Source organism: Rattus rattus, chromosome 4, assembly GCF_011064425.1.
Source record: "Rattus rattus isolate New Zealand chromosome 4, Rrattus_CSIRO_v1, whole genome shotgun sequence".
Classification (NCBI taxonomy): Eukaryota; Metazoa; Chordata; class Mammalia; order Rodentia; family Muridae; genus Rattus; species Rattus rattus.
Window position 1 is genome coordinate 64,331,680 of NC_046157.1, and position 24,081 is coordinate 64,355,760.

Consider the following 24,081-nt stretch of genomic DNA (forward strand, 5'->3'; position numbering starts at 1 on the left):
ATCTAGCTCCAATTGAAGGTGTCAGTTCAGACAAAGGAGAACCATTCTGAGCACTTAGCAGCAGCAATTCATTGCTTCTCAGTAATATCCTGAGAAATTACAGAGGACCATGGGAGCAACTAATATTTCATTCAGCCTCCAGGGCCAGCATCCTCTTCACTGGGTACTCTAACATTACATAGGGATTTTAGCTGAAATTTTCTGAAAGTTTAATTTCCTTAGGAATGCAGTAATATTAAGCACATGACAGCTAAAAAACAATTAGAGAAAGAAAGAGGGAATTTAACCGCTAACATCAGGGTAGAGCTTTGTGTAGGGCATTAGAGTAAAGAGACAAATCACTTTAATTCCACCAATTAGCATAATCCTACATACATAGCTAGATATGAAACAAGATGTGTGGTATCTGAACACAGAACAGAACAATGCCCCATCTCACTTTCTGAAGAAACGATTGTGTTAGCTTGAGAGAACATCAAAAGTGAGACTTTGCCATGTATAACCAATCACAGATTCTGCTGTTCATTCTCACTGTGAAACCTTGTTCCTCTACATGAAGAGCTCTGCTCTCCTTTTGTGCACATCCAAGTCACCTGATGTGAAACAGGAAGCTCAAAAACTTTACAAGAGTAGAATATTTACATATGAATTGTCAATAATTGCCCAAGAGAGTAGAACCAATTTGGATCAAGTTATGTAAGGATACATCTGTCATCATGTCTGGATATATGTATGAAAGATAAATTGATTATATTTAAGGTTCTGCAAACATTCATTTTAAGATTAATTTATAAGTAGTGACAAACTTACTGGAAGAGGAAGGTCATTACGTTGAAATATCACCCTGTATCAATCCTCTTGGAGGTGGATGCCTTTTAGATATTAGGTGTAATTTTTACCAAAGTTAGCATTTGCTTTTATTCAGCAGGAAATGTTTTCTGAAAAACATCTGAGAGGAAAAGCACATAGGCACCTTTGGGAGGCAGTGAGCGAGAATGTTCTCTACACAGACTAAGTTGAGCTAATCCTGCAGGGAAATGTTCAAGTACACTGCCAGGATGCATGATGTCAGACAGGCCCGCTGAATTATCCAGTAGAGCAACCAGAGCCTGCATCTACAGTGCTCATTAATAACTATGACCACGCAAAAATTAGAATTCCTATCACAAAAGCCCTTATCAGAAACCCAATAATGGCTTTTCAGCACAACATTCTGCTTCTCATAATATACCTAGAGACTTAAAGCAATGACTTTTGACCCAAGTAATTTTCTTGTAAGATGAAAGTGAATTGGATGATGAAAAGTAGGCAGAGAATACTAAAGAATTCAATTATGCTGTCTGACTTAAGTTGTTAATCTATCTTTTTTTTCCTATTTATGATACAGGAAGCAGCTATATTATGTAGAAAGCAGCTATAATATTCACAGTAAATATTGCTGATAGAGGGGGGCAAAGCCTATACTTTGTCTCATTGTCACTCATGCGTGCACATTCACAAGGCCCTGGATTATTTTTTGACAGTTTCAATTAAACAAGGAAGTTTTACTTTAATCCATTGATGTTATAGTACTTCATACCCATATTATTCATACCCATCACATTGTCAAAAGCATAATATATATTATCAATATATGCAATGAATATTCATTGACTTAAAGCATATTTATTGGGAAAAGACAAGTACTAGATAATGTACACATTATTTCTATAAAAAATAAAAATAACAAAATAACCAAAACCAACTCAACTCCAGAACCAAGCTCAGGTTAACCCTTGCCTGAAAGTCAAGTCATCATATTCATTCCTATTACAACTCACAAGAAAACACTTCAATGATGAAAGACTGGTGTAGTTTTCTATTTTCATAAATGTGAAGGAAACAGCTTGTGTCATGATTTACCTTGACTTACTCTCGCTCTAAATGGGACATAACTACACATTGTATCTGTAGTGAGTACTATTTAAAAAAGCTGGAGGTGGGGGATTCATAATCTGTGAGTAGAGCATGCAGGAGATAGATACAAACACATGTTTTTCTATTCTTCCTTTTTCTCCTCATTATAGATACTACCTGGCTTCCTGTGGTGTCATCTCTCCTGTCCACTGAGACAGACAAGTAGAATTTGTAGTGTCTCTTATGGGATTTCATCCTGTGACTCATGCCTTTTCACTTGTGGGTGGTTTCCTGACTTAGCAAAATGACTGGATATGGTTGCCCTAGATGTGATTGCTTGGTTTGGAGTCACCATTTTGATTTCCTGTCACAGTATCTGGTATTTTCTTTGGCTTGCAATGAATAACCATGAAGAGACATAATTTTTATAACTCTAAAATCTTATGATTTCAACACCCCACTCTCATCAATGGACAGATCATGGAAACAGAAACTAAACAGAGACATAGACAGACTAATAGACGTTATGAACCAAATGGACCTAACAGATATTTATAGAACATTCTATCCTAAAACAAAAGGATATGCCTTCTTCTTATCACCTCATGGTACTTTCTCCAAAATTGACCATATAATAGGGCACAAATACAGTTTATATAGAAACACAGCATATACATGTATATATATATATATATATATATATATATAGAGAGAGAGAGAGAGAGAGAGAGAGAGAGAGAGAGAGTATACATAGAAATAATTCCATGCATCCTATGCATCCTATCGGACCACCACAGGCTAAAGCTGGTCTTCAATAACAATAAGGGAAGAACGCCCACATATACATGGAAGTTGAACAATGCTCTACTCAATGACAACCTGGTCAAGGAAAAAATAAAGAAAAAAATTAATGACTTCTTAGAATTTAATGAAAATGAAGGTACAACATACCCAAACCTTTGTGACACAATGAAAGCTGTGCTAAGAGGAAAACTCATAGCTCTGAGTGCCTGCAGAAAGAAACAGGAGAGAGCATATATCACTAGCTTGACAGCACACCTAAAAGCTCTAGAACAAAAAGACCAAACACATCCAGGGAGATTAGGAGGCAAGAAATAATCAAACTCAGATCTGAAATCAACCAAGTAGAAACAAAAGGACTATAAAAAGAATCAACAGAAACAAAAGCTGGTTCTTTGAGAAAATCAACAAGATAGATAAACCCTTAGCCAGACTAACCAGAGGTCACAGAGAGTGTGTCCAAATTAACAAAATCAGAAATGAAAAGGGAGACATAACAACAAAATCAGAGGAAATTCAAAAAATCATCAGATCCTACTACAAAAACCTATATTCAACAAAACTTGAAAATCTGGAGGAAATGGACAATTTCCTAGACAGATACCAGATACTGAAGTTATAACAGAAACAGATAAACCATTTAAACAACTCCATAACTCCTAAAGAAATAGAAGTAGTCATTAAAAGTCTACCAACAGAAAAGAGCCCAGGTCCAGATGGGTTCAGTGCAGAATTCTATCAGACCTTCATAGAAAACCTCATACCAATACTATCCAAACTATTCCACAAAATTGAAACAGATAGAGCACTACCGAATTCCTTCTATGAAGCCACAATTACTCTCATACCTAAACCACACAAAGACCCAACAAAGAAAGAGAACTTCAGACCAATTTCCCTTATGAATATCGGTGCAAAATTACTCAATAAAATTCTTGCAAACAGAATCCAAGAGCATATCAAAACAATCATCCACCATGATCAAGTTGGCTTCATCCCAGGCATGCAGGGATGATTTAATATACGGAAAACCATCAACGTAATCCACTATATGAACAAACTGAAAGAACAAAACCACATGATCATTTCATTAGATGCTGAGAAAACATTTGACAAAATTCAACACCCCTTCATGATAAAAGTCCTGGAAAGAACAGGAATTCAAGGCCCATACCTAAACATAGTAAAAGCCATATACAACAAACCAGTCACTAACATTAAACTAAATGGAGAGAAACTTGAAGCAATCCCACTAAAATCAGGGACTAAACAAAGCTGCCCACTCTCTCCCTACTTTCACAATATAGTTCTTGAAGTCCTAGCCAGAACAATCAGACAACAAAAGGAGACCAAAGGGATACAGATTGGAAAGGAAGAAGTCAAAATATCACTATTTGCAGATGATATGATAGTATATTTAAGTGATCCCAAAAGTTCCACCAGAGAACTACTAAAGCTGATAAACAACTTCAGCAAAGTGGCTGGGTATAAAATTAACTCAAATAAATCAGTAGCCTTCCTCTACACAAAAGAGAAACAAGCCGAGAACGAAATTAGGGAAACAATACCCTTCATAATAGTCCAAAATAATATAAAATACCTCAGTGTAACTGTAACCAAGCAAGTGAAAGATCTGTATGTTAAGAATTTCAAGCCTATGAAGAAAGAAATTGAAGATCTCAGGAGATGGAAAGATCCCCCATGCTAATGGATTGGCAGGATTAATATAGTAAAAATGGCCATTTTACCAAAAGCAATCTATAGATTCAATGCAATCCCCACCAAAATTCCAATCCAATTCTTCATAGAGTTAAGACAGAACAATTTGCAAATTCATTTGGAATAACAAAAAACCCAGGATAGCTAAAACTATCCTCAACAATAAAAGGACTTCTGGGGGCAGAACACTATCCCTGAACTCAAGCAGTATTACAGAGCAATAGTGATAAAAACTGCATGGTATTGGTACAGAGACAGACAGATAGACCAGTGGAATAGAATTGAAGACCCAGAAATGAACCCACACACCTATGGTCACTTGATTTTTTTTGACAAAGGAGCCAAAACCATCCAATGGAAAAAAAGATAGCATTTTCAGCAAATGGTGCTGGTTCAACTGGAGGTCAGCATGTAGAAGAATGCATATTGATCCATGCTTATCACCCTGTACAAATTTAAGTTCAAGTGGATCAAGGACCTCCATATCAAACCAGATACACTCAAACTAATAGAAGAAAAAGTGGGGAAGAATCTCGAATACATGGGCGCTGGAGAAAACTTCCTGAACAAAACACCAATAGCTTATGCTCTAAGATCAAGAATCGACAAATGGGATCTCATAAAACTAAAAGCTTCTGTAAGCTTCAGTAAGGTTATTAGGACAAAACCCACAACTGACCTTATTAAAAAATGGGGTTCAGAGCTAAACAAAGAGTTCACAGCTGAGGAATGCCGAATGGCTGAGAAGCACCTAAAGAAAAGTTCAACATCTTTAGTCATACGAAAATACAAATCAAAACAACCCTGAGATTCCACCTCACACCAGTCAGAATGGCTAAGATCAAAAACTCTGGTCACGGCAGATGCTGGCGAGGATGTGGAGAAAGAGGAACACTCCTCCATTGTTGGTGGGATTGCAGACTGGTACAATGATTCTGGAAATCAGTCTGGAGGTTCCTCAGAAAATTGGACATTGTACTACCTGAGGACCCAGCTATACCACTCTTGAGCATATACACAAAAGATGCTCCAACATATAACAAAGACACATGCTCCACTATGTTCATCGCAGCCTTATTTATAATAGCCAGAAGCTTAAAGAACCCAGATGCCCTTCAACAGAGGAATGGATACAGAAAATATGGTACATCTACACAACGGAATACTACTCAGCTATAGGCAAATGGATGGAACTAGAAAATGTTATCCTGAGTGAGGTAGCCCAATCACAGAAAAATACACATGGTATGCACTCATTGATACGTGGCTATTAGCCGAAATGCTTGAATTACCCTAGATGCACAGAACACATGAAACTCAAGAAGGATGACCAAAATGCAGATGCTTCACTCCTTGTTTAAAAGGGGAACAAGAACACCCTTAGGAGGGGATAGGGAGACAAAGTTTAGAACAGAGGCTGAAAGAACACCCACTCAGAGCCTGCCCCACATGTGGCACATACATATACAGTCACCAAACTAGATAAGATGGATGAAGCAAAGAAGTGCAGGCCAACAGGAACTGGATGTAGATCTCCCCTGAGAGACACACCCAGAATATAGCAAATACATAGGCGAATGCCAGCAGCAAACCACTTAACTGAGAACGGGACACCCGTTGAAGGAATCAGAGAAAGGACTGAAAGAGCTTGAAGGGGCTTGAGACCCCATATGAACAACAACGCTGACCAACCAGGGCTTCCAGGGACTAAGCCACTACCCAAAGACTATACATGGACTCACCATGGGCTCCAACTGCATAGGTTGAAGGGGAAGCCCTTGGTCCTGCCAAGGCTGGACCCCCAGTGAACAGGTTTGTTGGGGGGAGGGCGGTAATAAGGGGAGGATTGGGAGGGGAACACCCATATAGAAGGGGAGGGGGAGGGGTTAGGGTGCTGATGGCCTGGAAACCGAGAAAGGGAATAACATTTGGAATGTAAATAAGAAATACCCAATTTAGTAAAGATGGGAAAAAAAGAAAAATAATCTTATTCTGGACAGCATTGTTTATGTCTAGATGATAGTACAGTCATCATGTGGAAGACCACACTGTCACAGCATTTCTGTTGGTGCCTGGTAGACTTCACTTGGAAGTAGGTGGACTCACTTATTTTTTAGCTGTTAGTGTATCTTTCTTCATGGTGTTAACTAGAGTTTGGAAATGTTCTTTCCCCCTCAAACTTGGTGAAATGAATCGTAATGACGGGCTTCGTGACCTGTCCCTGCCTTTACTGTATTCGCCCTCTGGATCCCGAAACTGCAGTACTTTCCGTAAAGGGAAGGAATGCATATTCCTGCCTCTTCCACCAAATGTCGCCATGTCCCCCACTCAGCTTTATAAACTTATTCAGATGTCAAGGTACCTGCTGTAAAAAAGCCTTACATATTTCAGCACCAGTTCAAAATCCGCTTTTTCTCTGCTTTCTCACCATGCCACGCAGAAAACCTTCTCCATGGTGACAAGCATATACTCGATTCCACAGGGCACATTGGTTTAGCATCCTCTACTTACTTCAGTTTGGTCACTTCTCTGACATAGGATCAAATCTCACAGGGTAAGGATCCAACCTCAAAGACTTCTGGGCCACAGATGAGTCATTGCTGGCAACAGTTGATTAAGTTTCCCGTGCTAATGGACAACAGACAGCAGACAAATCTCATTTTATCGCCCTTTGATTTATTGTATTTTGACTATTATATATTTTGTTTTGAAATTAAAAAAAAAACCTGTAAGGCCTTTCATTAGCAAGTGCATCTACGGCATTCTCTGGAAAGCACTCTTTGTCCCTCTCACATTTTTTTGACTTTCCTTTAGTATTCCAAACGTTTTCCTTGTTATTGTATTTGTTTTTGGTTTTCTGTGATCAAGGGTCTTTAATGTCACTACTGCAGTTGTCTTTTGAATAAAAAACTGTCCCTTTAAGATACCGAACAGTAAATTGGTGTGTGATAATCCACTATCCATCCCACAACTTTTGATCTTCTGTTCTGGTTTCTTTACTCTCTAGTTATTCATGTAAATTAGGCTAATTAATAATCTAAGAGTGGTTTTGCAAGGTCAAGTAAAGACCCATATCTGAGTCTACCTTTACAGGAAAGCCAGAAGTGAATCATCTTCGTGAGGGAAGCATGTGTCACGAAGGGAAATGACTTAGCCTCCGCATCCTCTTCGAAACAGCCAAGCGGTTGTTGCAAAAGAAATTTCTTGAGAGAAAATAAAAATGGCACTTCAGTAAAAACACAAAGGATAAGGAAGCAGAACAATCTTTATTGCCGATGTATATTTTTAGTTGTTTAGATAGAATATGAAACCAGAGAGAGCAGACTAGCCTCTAAATCTAATGACCAATTCAAAACACATCTGTAAGGGTTGTTATTGTTTTCTATACATGCTGAGAAAGAAAGCCACAGAAAAGAGCATAAACCCAGCAGTTTGCTTCATGTCTAAAGGCACAGCACAGCTATATACAACCGAAAGGCAGGGTGGACAGAAAATCTACTTAAGGTCAATAATGAAGGTGGCTACAAAAATCAATATATTTTCAATATACATGGCACAGCCTTCTGTGAAAAAAGATGCCATGTTGGACTCTCACAATTGGACCAAAGTAAGTACTTGACTTCAATGTTTTAAGGATATGAAGAATATCTGATAGAATCTAACATAATTATTAATTTTAAATTGAAATCAATGTTCACTTACCATCCTGAAAAAAATCCTATTGCCCTTCAAAACTACAAACCTACTCTCTCTGTGCTGTGTAAACAGAATGTCAAAGACTGAATCACAGCACATCTCCTCACAACACTGAATATTTTAAACCTACCTAACAACAAAAAATTTCTTGACAATGTCCTTGGACACCCAATTGTCCAATTGGAGATGTATAATAAAATCATCAATCAGTTATTATTATTATTATTATTATTATTATTATTATTATTATCCCATAAGACATAACTGTACTTTCCCCTTCCCCTACTTCTCCCTGCCCAGTCCACCACCCCTTTCCTCCTGATCCATATTTCTTCAATTTCCCTTCAGAAAACAGCAGGCTTCCCAGGAATATCAACTGAATACTGATAACATGATCAGTGCCTAGCCCTGTCATCACCAGAGAGGCTTCCTTCTGCAGCTGATGGGAGCAGTCGCAGAGACCAACAGTCATTAATTTGATGGAGACAGAAGCCAAAGGGGTCCCTTCCCTTGGAGCTCAGTAAACCCCATCCAAGAGGGAGAGAGAGTATAGAATTCAGAGGGGTCGAGAACGCCAGAAGAGCAGAACCCACAGAATCAACTAAGCATGGCTTATAGGACCTCACAGAGACTGAAACACCCATCAAAGAGTCTACATCTATGATATGGTTGTTAGCATGTTTTTGTAGGACTCTAACAGCGGGAGCAAGGATGTCTCTGACTCTTTTACCTGCTTTTAGAGCCCTTGTCCTCCTACTGGGTTGCTTCACCCAGCTCTGATATGAGGTTCTCTGCCTAGTTTTCATTCTTGGTAATGCAATATTCATCAAATAATTCATATATCAAGGGGTAATCTGACCACCAAGACAGTATTTAAGAGATATTGTTTTAGAGTTGAGATTTGGATACGATACCTCCCATGGATCTGGGCAAAGTACACTGATAGTTTCCTAAAAAAGAATTATCATTTCATATACTATTAAAAATTTATGATGAAGATGAAAATACTGACAAAAAAGAGGTGAGAAGATACTGATTGCACCATCGTGGTGAATTTAAACAATTCAAATAATCAGTAGCAAAAGTCAATAAACAAACAGAAATGATGGAAGAGACTGAGAACAGTAAACACAGCCTAAAATGGTACTGAGTTTCTATCTTCTGATGACTTTTATATGCAGCCGGAAACCAAAGTTTTCTGCAACTCATTTAATAGGAGTTGCTTTAACAGGGTGATCTGGAACCAATCCTACCCTCTCCGAGGTCTGCTTATGTAAATGGAGCTTCCCACAGCTCCCTTCATAAGTTCGATTATCATAAGCAGCTCACCGAACTCTGGGACATACTGACTTCTCTCTGCCCATTTATTACAAAGGCTCATAAGGTATTACAGATGAAAAGTTGCACAGGGCAAGTTTTGAGAAAGCATAGAGCTTGCATTTCACAGTGCCCACTGTACTGAAATCTCACATTTCCAGACCTTGGTAAACTCTCCCAACACTGCCCTTTTGCATTTTTCATGGTGATTTTGTTCCTTCCAGAGGACTGCTCCAGTCATGGAGCATCAGTACAGAACAGAGTCATCAGCCCTTAGAGGGTGGAGCTTGTGTCTGAGAGTTCACTCTTCTAATGAGGACTTGTTCTTGAGTGCACTTGGATAGCCTTCATCCTGGTGCCATAGAAAGGGCCAGCTATCAGTCAAACCATTAGTATGCCAAAAAGAAAAATAAAGCCACACTCGATAGGCAAAATCTAGGGATTTTAGAAGTTGTCTGTTAAAAAAAAATGAAACTAAGAATATATATACGTGTGTGTGTGTGTGTGTGTGTGTGTGTGTATTCAATAATACAGATAAGCTGTTTCTTATGGAGGAATTATCTTAGTCATCAGAATATATAGCATATAACCCATGACAACATGCTATGACTACGTAAGCAGAAGTCATACTACCACTGCAAATTGTTAAATGAATGCCAAGTAGCTGAGAAAATACTCAATGGCACAAAAGCCCACCTTCACTTCAGGTGGACACATAATAGAAAATTACTGTGGTTACTATGAAGATCTGGGGGGTTGTTTATTCTTTACTATATTATTATAGTATCATGGTTAACAGTAAATAGCTAGAGTAAAGCTTTTTCCAAAAGACAATATACCTTTATCGCATAATCATAAATATTCCACAGGCAACCTATGACCCTTCTTCCTTTCCTCTCAATGATATTAAACTATGAATGTTTACCATTCAATTCATGACAGGGAATTTAGTCAAGTCCCTGTCAGATCTCTAGAGTTCAAAGGCCAGAAATATAATCCTGTCATCCATAATTTGAGTTCTATTCTGAGAGGAACCTTTATAATTTTTTCTTATGTAGAAAGCATACTTTAGTGTAAAGACTTGGCCTTTTCTCCAGGATATCTCTCACATCCTCTCAAAAAAGGAACATTGAATTCCATGCACATTTTTCAGTAATAACTGGATTTAGACTCAGTTGCCTGCAAAAGCATATAGTATCTTTGAATTTTGTTATCTAAAATGGGAAGGCTCATATCTGAAGAGGAGAGTTTCTATTTACTTTCATTGAGTATAAGAACAAAATATGGGTGATTCTGGGCTTCAGTACTTGGAAACCTGATGTTAGTCATAAATATGATTTGACATAATAATGATATAATTTTGATCCCGTCTGCTTATATGTTTTGGTTTCCTTCATTTGGTCTAAATGAAGAGGAAAGAAGGGGTATGTTGGGTTAGGTATATTTGTGAGGATTAGAGATCATGGTAATCCATGTACTGCGAAGAAATCTGTGTGCATGTACAAAGGAATTGTTGCAATTGACAGTAGAGAAACAAATGGTTCTTACTTGGGGATTTCTGTCATTAGGGAAATAAGATATTGAAGCTTTCAGTGAAATAAAAACCTTTGGTATTGTCACTAAGTACCAAAAGACATTCTAAGAAGCTAAATCATCTCTAAATATTTATATGTATGTTTTGACCTAAAACTAATAATTCAATATAAAATATTTTCAGGCTTAATTGTCAAAGTGTCTGTCTGTGAAAATGCAATGTCTGGGAAAGTGTAAAGATAGGTCTGGGGAAAATGTGTGCATTATCCCAGCCGGAAAAAGAAAGGTGAGTATGTGAAAGGTGAGAATGGAAGGCATTATAATGGAAACTTTGCAGAATTCGTTTCTAATAGTTTGTTGTTGTTGATGCTTTATCCACTTATCACTACTCTTTGAGGCAGACTGTTTTCAGGATGCATTAACTTTCCTAGCACGTATAAAGCAGGGGAAATCTTGTTGTTTAGGTGCCCAACATGCCACTTACCCATTTAGGGATGTTGCAGATTTTATCAGATTTACTGACACTACAGTCATGGATTGTTTTGTTATTTGTAATTTTTAATGATTATGATAAGAACTCATGATATTGCACACTTTGGTTATTACCACAGAGCTAGCAAACCATAGACTTCAAACTTATGCCTGGAAAATCACAATCAAAGCTCACTTTCTACTGAGAAATCATTTCGTCTTGATTGAATTGAGTCAGACTTTGAGTGCAAACAATCTATGTTCAAGATATTTCTACATACAACTTAATTTCAGATGGTGGCTATATTTCTAAGGAGGGATGATCAGGAAATAAAATTTAGAGTTAACTATATAGCCCCATAATCTACTTAGTGGTCTGTCATTAAGATCTTGAATTTAATATCAATCTATATTCCTCGCAGCTGGGCCAAAAAATCAGTAAAGGCTCCAAACCCAACATTGGGGTTAAAGTCACAGCCTGTATTTTCTTTCTTTTTTTGTTGGATAATTTTTATTTATATTTCAAATGTTATTTTCTTTCCCGGTTTCCTGTCCATAAAGCCCCCATCCAAGTCCCCATTCTCCTTCTTCTATGAGGGTGTTCTCCTACCCATCCACTCACCACTTCCCGCCTCCCTGCCCTGACATTCCTACACTGGGGGTTCAGCCTTGGCAGGACCAAGGGCTTCTTCTCCCACTGATGTCAATCAAGGCTATTCTCTGCTACATATGCAATTGGAGTCCAGGGTCAGTCCATGTATATAATCTTTGGGGAGTGGTTTAGTCCCTGGGAGCTCTGGTTGGTTGGCATTGTTCTTATGGGGTTGTAAGCCCCTTCATCTCCTTCAATCCTTTCTCTAATTCCTCCAACATGGACCCCTTTCTCAGTACAATGATTTACTGCTAGCATTTGCCTCTGTATTTGTCATGCTCTGGTAAAGCCTCTCAGGAGACAGCTATATCAGGCTTCTGTCTGCATGCACTTCCTGGCATCAGCAATACTGTCTGAGTTTGGTGGCTGTATGAATATGAGCTGGATCCCCCTGTGGGGAAGTCTCTGGATGGCCTTTTCTTCAGTCTCTGTTCCATACTTTGTCTCTTTATTTCCTACTGTGAATATTTTGTTCCTCATTCTGATAAGGACTGAAGCATCTACACATTGGTCTTCCTTCTTGAGCTTCATGTGGTCTGTGAACTGTATCTTGGGTATTCTGTGCTTTTGTGGTAATATCCACTTATCAGTAAGTGCATACCATGTGCGTTCTTTTGTGATTGAGTTACCTCACTCAGGATGATATTTTCTAGTTCCATCCATTTGCCTATAAATTTCATGAAGTCATTCTTTTGATATCTGAGTAGTACTCCATTGTGTAAATGTACCACAGTTTTTGTATCCATTCCTCTGTTGTAGGGCATCTGGGTTCTTTCCAGCTTCTGGCTATTATAAATATGGCTGCTATGAACATAGTGGAGCACGTGTCCCTGTTGTATGTTGGAGCATTTTTATGTATATGACCAGGAGTAATATAGCTGGGTCCTCAGTTAGTACTGTGTCCAATTTTCTGAGGAACCTCCAGACCAATTTCCCGAGTGGTTGTACCAGCTTGCAATCCCACCAACAATGGAGGAGTGTTCCTCTTTTCCACATTCTCGCCAGCATCCTTTGTCACCTGAGTTTTTTATATTAGTCATTCTGACTGGTGTGAGGTGGACATTGAAAACCAAGAGATAGAAACACCTCACAGAGTTATTTCTATCTCTTGGTTTTCAATGTACATTTTGTCCTTGATACAAATAATCAAACAGACTCCAGCAAATAAAATGAACTTGACTAACTACAGAAATGTATTACCATGTATATAAAATATGGTCATTTTGAAATAAACTTAAAAATCAGGTAAGCAAGCCTATATTACTTCAATGATTTCAAAGTCTAGTATATAAAGGCTTATTACAGAAATGTGAAATTTGCTGAGAATGGTGATTCATACATTTATCCCCAAACTCCAGAAACAGGTGGATCCTTTAGGTAAAGGCCAGACTATTCTACAAAGAAAGTTCTAGGACAGCCCAGGCTACACAGAGAAGTTCTGTCTCAAAAAACAAGAAACCAAAACCAACCAGTCAAACAAAACAGAAATGAAAAGAAAAGAATAAAAGGAAGTAATGAAGGAATGAATGAATGAATGAAAGAAGGAAGGAAGGAAGGAAGGAAGGAAGGAAGGAAAGGAAGGATGGAATTGTATAATAGAATGAATATGTTCTAAAATTAATTCATGGACTTCCTCTCTTCACCAAAGTATTAAATAAACTTCACTGCTATTTTGTTTTTCCTCTTTTGCCATTTTAAGATGTTTTAAGTATAGGCATTTGTATGTGGAAACTTCTGAAGCCTACTATTCTTGAGAATACAGGATTATTATTTATGTTTTAAATTAACAATCATTGTATATTGTATATAATTATTGGCTACAGTGTGATAATTTAATTCCTATGTACGATGTATAATGACCAAGTTAGGTTATTCCATGACTTTGAGTAAAGCTTAGATGTGTATTGGAAAAAAGATATAATGATTGACAATGGGGGAGATGAGAGGAGGGAAAGAGAGAGAGAGAGAGAGAGTGAGAGAGAGAGAGAGAGAGAGAGAGAGAGAGAGAAGTGATAAATGATGTTCTTGATATTTACATGTAATTTTAGAGTCCCTTTGGGGTGAAAATCTGATTAGGTGTCATATGTAGAAGCAAAGACTTAAGAACAAAAACCGTCCATTTAAGAAAACCCTAACCTTTGATTCAAATATCAATATATAATTTTCACAGTCTTTCTCAGCATAGAAAAAGAAAATGAATTCACTGCTCTCTCTTCTATGCCAACATCCTACATAGCATTATGAAAAGCTAGCTGGTAGGGAATTTCCTAGTTAGTTTGAAACTGATTTGTCTCTGTCACTAGCAGAAGTCTGCAGTGTCTTTAGCAAGAGGATCTGACCATGTAGTTATAATGTATAACCCAGAGCAAATTAGCCCATGTTGTTTTGGAGACCCTAAGGTTTTCCCAATCAATAGCTCATACAAATATCTCATGCCCTCAGCTGCCATTTTTCATTTAATAATCATATTTTCTGGGGGAGCAACACTGTCTACCTATTCAGGATAATTCTCTTTGAACTTCTTAAAAGTCTTATTTTGAAATTAGCTTACTAACTAGTGACTTTCCTCAAGCCTCTTTCATGTATCCTTACCTGGTTAATCTCTCCACTACCTTGTTAACTCACCCATACACCACTCCCATCCCTGCTTAATCCTTTAGAATATCAGTATCCTCTCCTTTTCCCTTTTCTCATGTCCCATTATCCTTCCAACTGTGCTCTTAAGCTGGGTTGTGAGAAAACAGGCTTCCGTGTGGCCTTTTGTACTCTCAGTGCAGTAGCTGTGGCACTGCCATAGGAAAACTACTGTCTGGGTGGACTTGAGGTCTGCTCGACAGCTGGGCATTCCATGCCCGATACTGTGATCCTGGACAACAGCCCACAGTTAGGGACATGATACCAGCTAGGGTAAGACTTTCTATTGTTATTTTGCAAATTGGTCATGCTGTCAAATATAGCCTTTGAAATACTTGTTTATAGCCATAGAACTAGACTGATCTCAACAATAAAAGATTGTGTGTGTGTGTGTGTGTGTATGTGTGTATATGTGTGTGTGTGTGTGTGTGTGTGTGTGTACATGTGTGTGTGTGTACATGTAGGAAGGGAAAATATGTTGGGAGGATAGGGGAAATATGTTGGGAGGATATGGGGAGAGATGGAGCTAGAAAGGGATAGATATAATCATTTTTCACTGTATACATATATGAAAAATTCAAAAAACAGAGAAAAAGCTTTAAAAGAAATTATTTTAAAGATTTAATATATTCATGTTTTAGATATTACATATCATTAATTATTCTGAACTAACAAAAATGTGTACACTTTACTGAAGTTCAGGAGACTAAAAAATACCTCTCCATTTAATTTTTCAATAAAAAATCAATTTGAAGTAAATGAAATAAATATTTTACAACAGTTATTTCAGTTTATAATTTTAATTCCATATTCTATATTTTCTTTGTGGAAAATATAATTGTAGATTATTTCACACTGATTTAGGTTCACAGATAGTCATCCATTAAACATTTGTACTTTATTTTTATACAAATAGAGTTCTCAATATGATTGACCTTTATCATATACCTTTTCATTATACATGTTTTAACTACCATTATTTATAAGATAGAATTTCTTGCTTTTCTTTGAAATGGCTTAGAATTTTTGTTTGGTTACTAACACTTCCCCCAATATTCCTTTGCTTCACCAAGACAAAATAAAACATTGACTTAGGGTCAAAGCTGGCTTTTGTGTTAAAGCACATGCTATCAAGTGTGGTTGGACACTGGAATAAACTGAAGTATATTTTTAAATGCTCATCCATCTATTTCTTGTTTTGGGTATAGACTGTGGTTTTGCTTATTTTGAAAGATATTTCATAGCTCCATAGATAATTCTAGTGTGTAACAAACTGAAAAATGTTTAATTAGGATCATTTTCTCTTTCTCATTTGTACATTAGGAGTGTATGGAAAATCTTAAGGTGTTGGTGAAGTGGCCTCAGGCATCAGTTTGCTATAATTGGTCCAAGGTTCAGCCAGAGCATCTGAGTTTTAAAGCTCCTCATTCATAACGTGCTTCTAGCAACCAGGAAGACAGAGCTCTACACTTCACCGTATCAGAAGATCAACACAACTTCTATGTTTATAAAGTTTGTCTTGTGGAAACAAAGTTGCTTCACCAATAGGCCTTGGAATGGCCTTCTGAAGGAAGATAAAGTTAACTAATAATTGAATTCAAAGGTCTCCAAGCTTAGTCATCTTATCTTTATCGTGACGGGAGGCAACACCCAAGGTTGGAGTTATTCTACTTGAAGAATGCAAATAACAAGAGCTATAATCAAAAGAAATTATTTCTGCTACAGTTGCGACAATCGTGATGGTCCTTGGGACACTTCATTGCTCACAAACAAAAATCAGAGTGAAGAGAAAAAGGCACATTTTGCTTGACTCATATTTTTATTTTTAAAAAAGTGATCTGTTCTCTAAATGTTTTCAGATGTTTAAAAGCCGTCTATAAATGTTTATTTCACTTAGAGTTTTTTTAAACACAAGTTCTTGACAACTCATGTAAACTGTCAATTATTTAAATGTGCAAATGTAGAGAAAGCATGTCTATTTAAAGAGCAAGGCACGCTCCACGGTGAAAGGTATTCTGTGACTTTTCAATGAAAGAATTAATGAAAGACTGAAGCACCCTGGAGACTTCAGGTGTAAGACGTTCAATGCGTTTCCACACTTGTGCAATTGCTCTGGATGGCTTTGGGTCTGCAACTCCTTGAGTAGTATGGACACTGTATGCACTATTTCTGATAATTTAGTTTATACCCGCAAGCAATTAATTTTCTCATATCCAAAACGAGTCCAAATTCTCACACTGAAAATGATTAGTAAACAGTCTTTCTCTTTTTCTTTAGTATCAACATAAACAGGCTGTTCATTTAGGTGAGGTGTGAATAGGTGTGTGTTTGAATGTGAGCGTGTGTGTGTGTGAGCGTGTGTGTGTGTGTGTGTGCATGTGTGTGTGTGAGTGTGCGTGTGTCTGTGCACGCATTTGATAGTTGGTACTTTGTTTTGGGAACAGCTTGCTTTCTAAAAAATTCATCTATAATCTGTCATCCTCATTGTCAGGTACATATTTTTATGTTGCTAACCATTATTATGACCTCAATAAATGATGATTAGTATGTAGTTCACAGAAAATTCAAATATCCTTTGTTTGATATTCACTAAAAGAAATAAAACAGGTAAAAGGGTATTGATGGGGAGGGGGTAATTTATCCTGGTTGATGAAATGAAAATATACATTCAATTTTCGTGTTTGACAGGCATAAGGGATTGGATTCTTTCAGGAATTTTCCTGAATTCTTTTTTTAAAAACACAAATTAGATAAAGTAGAAAACACAAGTTCATATATAAAGTATACCTAAAATATTACAGTGTTTTATTTTAAAACAGGTCCAGTTGCCTAGCTACTCTGAAACGTTATATAAATCCCTACTATTTTTCTTGTTTATTACCCATCTATCTGACTGTTTAATCATTTCTTTGGGAGTTAAATTCATATTTGAATACAGCACTGTCTGATTCATGAAGCAACCAGAAGAGTCAGGATAGTTCCTGTTAAAGTAATTTGTTTTATAGGCATTGGCTTAATATTTAGAAAAAGGTCAAATGTCATGGATTAAATTGAATTTTTGGTCACAAGCACTAGGTGGACAGCAGAAATACTACAAGGAGATAGGCAGATAACTTCAGAAAGTTCCCTTCTTAGCAAGGTCCAATGCAGTGGAACAGAGAGGACTAAGGGTAAACCAGACTGTGGAGGCTGGGACACCCACAGGGACATGGCTTAGATGACACCTGGCTTCACCTGTGAAATCACTCAGTGATGCGTGCCACACCCACAGTTGGAGAGCCAGAGCTGTGAGCTAATAAATAGCTGCTGTCTCATGGTACCAACTATACCCAAATCATGACATCTCCAAAGGAAGCCAATTCCAGGGAGACATAGTATTTGAGGACAAATTCACTGTGTACTGCAACTTGAAATAAGAGCCACTTAGAGGTATTTTCAGCACCTGTTTATAAATCGTGCAAAGATGAGCCTCTTTGCTCATTGTAAACAAAATATGGTTGTTCAATTACTTACCATCATTTTGAGTATCACTAATATTGAATAAGCCTTAATATTGGAGACTTGTTAACGATAGCTTCATATACATCTGTCACTTCCTATCCCAACCTTTAAAAAAGTAACAAACATTTCTATCAAAATGGGTATGACCTCAGGGTGGGTATATGACTTAGTAGGTTAGCACTGGTTATGAATGCCAAAAGGCCTGACTTCAGTCACTGGAACCCAAGATAGAAGGTTGTAACTGACTGGTGAAAGCTGTCCTCTGACCCTGATATATATATATACCTTCACTCTGCTTTTTACACACACGCACACACACACACACACAAACACACACTAAATAAAAATTTAAAAATAAAAAGCCATGTATGGTCATTCCTAATTTCTACTTATTTTATTTTATAACTACTTATCTCTCATGGCTATTATTATTGTATAAAAATTGTACACAGCTATTTATGTCAACAATTTCTAAAGATTGTATATATACTGTATGTATTATAACTGAAAAGAAATATTAAATTTTTCTGTTTTCTACTATAAGTAAAGCTATCTTTAAGAAAATGTAGCAAAATTCTATTAAATCAAAACCTTAAGAACTATATGTATGGTGCATTTTTGATATAGGATCAGTGAAAACAATATTCTAATTGTTAATATATAGTTTACCAGCCTAGATTTAAATTATTATTTATTAATTATTGTGCTATTAGGGTACCAAGAATCTAATGTTATTTGCTTTTTTTATATAGTTTTATTCTCTGAGAACATCATACAGGTATTTTTAATACATATGAAATAAAACGATTACTGAAATTTTTTGCCTAAACTTGATGTATTAGGGAAGAGACATGGAACTAAGAAATAAATGTATCAAGAGAATTTGATAGAGAATTATCTTAAATATGTGAATAAAGATCACATTTATTATATATTGCATTTTTGAAGTATATTCATTATTTATTTGTTACTGTGTTCTCTATAGCTCATTTTATCATTTGCTTGTTACTGACTGTATTTGTACATCTGGAACCCATCACATTGAACAATTGTTAATGTTCATAACCAATAAATGAGAGTTTGCTATGAATGATAAATATTAATATATGATCCTAGCTTTTCTATAGTAATTATGTGAAGGAAAATATTTAGTCTCAGATCCTTGTAATATCAACTGCCTGAAAGAAAGTCACCATTTCTGATCTCTTAGAACCATAAACATTTCACTCCAGAATCTGATATGTATGGATTTTGTAAAACTTGGAATGAATACATTAATGGTGTCTAATGACACCTTCTTCTCTTCTCCCTTCCCCATAGTAAAAATAACACTGTACAATTATTATAACTTTAACCAGAAGCCTTGAGTGATGGATCCCATGCAATTAAATTCTGGAGCTTTCGTCTCTATACTTCATGGAGTCACTTAAAATAATGGAACACTTTAACTCCCCTCAATGCAATTCCATTGTGCTTTTGTCTCAGGAGGATTTCCACATAATTCTAGCACTTCAGCTAGATTGTTTGCACATGGCTGAGAAGAAATAACATATAATTTTACACCAGTATATTTAATATCACAGACTCTTTAATGGGCTGACCTGGGGTTGGCAGTATGAACATATAGACATCATTAGTTTTCCAAGAGATCCGTAATTGAAAAGTCATCCTGCCAACAAATATGATCTTGTGAGTACTGCACTAAGAGAATAAAGCTTTGTGGATGTCCTAGAAAGAACAGACAGAAATGTATTTATAACTACACTGAATTCATGGCTACTGTGTTTTCTTTAGCCTCATGAATTGCTTGCAGTTTGCAGATTTCTGTCATAAAACTCAACTATTTTACTAACTTCTAAAAATAGTTCAATGTCAACTTCCTTATACACTAAGTTGGTGAACTACAGATTTACACAGTATGTTCCTATGTTATGTGCTTCATTATTTTAAAATTCAGGTGTAAAAATTTGTGGGTCTAGGAAAAAATGGTATAAACATATTTGCTCATTGAAAGCAGAAAGGTACAATATACTTTATATATTATGAATTATAAATGCCTAAGATGACCATTTAAATTTATTTTTACTTTAAAGTTTTCTCACATTATATTTTGTTCATGTTTAATTTACAAAGTTGTTTGATTTTAAATTTAAATAAAAGCAATATATTTAAATATATTCTAAATAGGAAGATGCTTTTATGAGTCAGTGTTTGAAATATTTCTATCTCTTCATTCTTATTCTTTACTCATCTTTGAAATAATTAATTTTCTTCTTTGATACAAATTCTAAAGTGTGGGAGAAAGAGAAGTCCAAAATCAATAGTTATGAAACTTAGAGAAATAAACTGAAATGTGTGGATTTAAAGTCATTGTCACACAAGCTCTTTCAGTTAGCTCAAACTTGTTCTTCTTAGCTTTCTAGATCGGGTCTGGTCTTGATAGGAGGCAGGTTTGTACAGAGATGAGCTGAGCCAGCACATATTTAAGGAAGAAAGAAAAACTATCCTTTGGAATTTATTTAACTGTTGAAGATAACAATGTTGGCTTTAATGGTGACATATGAACGCATCTTTTGCCTGTCAATGCTGAAACTCAGTACCTCAAGAACAATGACTTTGAAGTGAAGTATTGTCAAGATTTTTCCTGGCACTGAATATGCAAGAAAAAGTCTTTTAATAAAATTTAAAAGACCAAATTAAAGTAGTTCTTACTAAGTCGTATATTTAGATTAATCCAATCAATCTTGAATTCACATATCCTTTAAATCAAACTATTGTGCTAATCTGATTGAAATTAGTTTAAGTCCCCAATCTCTCGTTTAATAGGTGTGTGTAGCACCTCCTTTTCCTAATCTTTCAAAAGATGAGAAAAATTCCTGCCACGTTGTGTGTAATGGTCCTTTCTATCACATGGTTTTTGTTTCTTTCCCTGAAGATTTAATGACTGATTCATCTGAAGTCGTTCAGTTCCCTTCGTTTGATTTATGTAGTGACTCCCAGCCAACATGGGATTTAGACATATTTGTAAATATGTTGTCATAAATGGTGTGTGTGTTTGTGTGCTGCCGAGACATCCTACAAGTCATGGGATAGACTCCGCAATAGGGAATTCCCCACCTAATATGTCAGTACAATGGATCGGAAGCACTTGGAACTTTCTCCTGTATATCAGCACTACAAGCTTCTAACCTTTCTTCTAAAGTACTCATTGATCTGTTGCACACCACTTCTACAGACTCCTTTCTTATATTGCTTCTCTTCTACATCTTCTATTCATGGAGTTTGATTAAGTCTTTTAGGCAACTGACACACCATGAGAGAATTTTAAATGCCTTTTTTGCTGGGTAGTTTTATTGCCAACTTGACACAGGCTCAGAGGAAACTACAATTAAAAAATGCAGCCATACGGTCAGATTATAGGCAGGCCTGTAAGACATTTTCTTAGTCAGTGACAGATAGGTGAGGACCCAGTCCATTGTGGTTGTGGGTTCTATAAGTAAGCAAGCTGGGCAAGCCAGGAAACAGTACCTTCCATAGCCTTTGTATCAGATTCTGCCTCCAGGTTCCTACCCTGTTTGAGTTCCTGTCATCACTGTATTAGATGAATTGGTAACCCCTTCCTTTCCTTCCAAAGTTGATTTATGTTTGCAGTGTTTTGTCACAGCAATAGTAACCATAACTAAGACCTGGAAAGATATGCTCACCAAACACTAGACAATGGTCTAAGTCTGGTAACTACGTTCCTCCTGTTCTACCATGGCTCCTTGTACTCTATGTAATTCACAAAGAGGCACAAACCACATGTTAATCACTTAATTTTATATCTCCTTGTTAATATACAAATTCAGAAATAAGAAAGGAGTGGTGAAAAATGGTTTCTGCAGACAAAAATGATCGTACATGGCTCATTTTACACTGTTTATTCTAGGTAGCTTATGAAGAAAAATGTTAATTTATCTTACAGTTTAGCCTAAAAGTCAAAATTATAAGGCTTTGGCAACGTCCTCCCTGGACACATGACATCAACAAAATAAAATTTTGGTGGAAACATGAGGGAACAGATTACATGGTGACTGAAGAAGCCAGACAGGGCAAAGAGGCTAACCTCGTTATTTTGTACCAACCTCTTGTCGTGGAAACTGGTTCTCATTGTAATATTAGTAACAGTTCTTTCATGGCATAGCCCAAAGCAGCCGAGTGGATTCCCAGGCCCTATCTCTTAATTGTTCTACATCATCTCCCATCATGGGTATATTGGGGACCAAGTCTCTAACACATGAACCCCCATGCCCCAGAGGGCTGAGACATAGTTATAGAATTTCATAGAAGCATGGAACAAACGATTGAATAATATATCTCTTTCTCATAATTGACGCTTCACTTCTTATTTGAGCTATACTTTAGGAGACGAATAAATCCTGACTTCTGTATGAGGTAAATACATGTAGATTGAAAGGTTTTCTATGATGCTGAACAATGTATTATGTCACCAACCAAATGGCTGAAAAGAAAGGAAGAGCCACAGAGCAGAAAAACAGATTCTTGGTATCAGTCTGATGGAAATGAACCCAACACTGCTGTTGCGTGAATTGATTTGACAGCACGTACGAGACCGTGATTTTCATACTTATAACTACACAGCTAGCTCTTTATTATTCCATCAATACAATAAATCCCACATTTACAGAAATGCTGCAATCGTTCTTGGAAAAATACACCAGAATATCTGTAGAGAAAAGTCACAGGGCAAATATTTAAAGATGAATATCTCGAGAAGAGTTGATCTATGGTTTCAAGGTAGAGTTTAAAGTGCAACTTCTGGGGTTTTCACTCCATATCATGTTGTTATTAATTAATTGCATGTGTATAAGGAGCCCTTTCAAAGGTTGTAGGAAGCATGCGGGGGTTGAATAAACTGTTTTTAAATTACACATTTTCCATTTCCAATTAGTGTTGTTGCCTATTAGACTGTGGATATTTTCCCCCTTAGGTCTTCGCTAAATAGTAGCTAAACATTGGGTGAAAGTTGGCAGAGTTTGGATCACTGCTCAAGCACCACAGGTACAGAGGTTACTGACCTGGAGGAATGAAAGGGGGAAAGAAGACCTGAAGACAGCAACAAGTATCCTTATCTCAGAGTGGTCTCAATGTACAAAAGCCTATACTAAAGATTTTCATTTTCTCTTTTATTTTACCAATTGTAGAGTTTATACAGTGCAGTGCTAACAGATATAGTACTTGGACAGGTAACACATTCCTAAAGCATTTTTTTCTTTCATTTTTATTAAATTGGGAATTTCTTATTTACATTTCAAATGTTATTCCCTTTCCCGGTTTCCAGGCCTTCAGCCCCCTAATCCTTCCCTCTCCCCTTCTATATGGGTGTTCCCCTCCCCATCCACTCCCATTACGGCCCCCCAAACAATCCTGTACAGTGGGGGTTCAGTCTTGGCAGGACCAAGGGTTTCCCCTTCCACTGGTGCCCTTACTAGGCTATTCACTGCTACATATGAATTTGGAGCCCAGGGTCAGTCCATGTAAAGCCTTTGGGTAGTGGCTTAGTCCCTGGAAGCTCTGGTTGGTTGGCATTGTTGTTCATATCGCGTCTCAAGCCCCTTCAAGCTCTTTCAGTCCTTTCTCTGATTCCTTCAACCGGGGTCCCGTTCTCAGTTCCGTGGTTTGCTTCTGGCATTCGCCTATGTATTTGCCATATTCTGGCTGTGTCTCTCAGGAGAGATCTTCATCCCGTTCCTGTCAGCCTGCACTTCTTAGCTTCATCTACCTAAAGCATTTTTAAAAAGCTTAAATTTGTCTCTAGACAATAGGAGCTATGACTACAGACAAGGGTGAACAACACACAG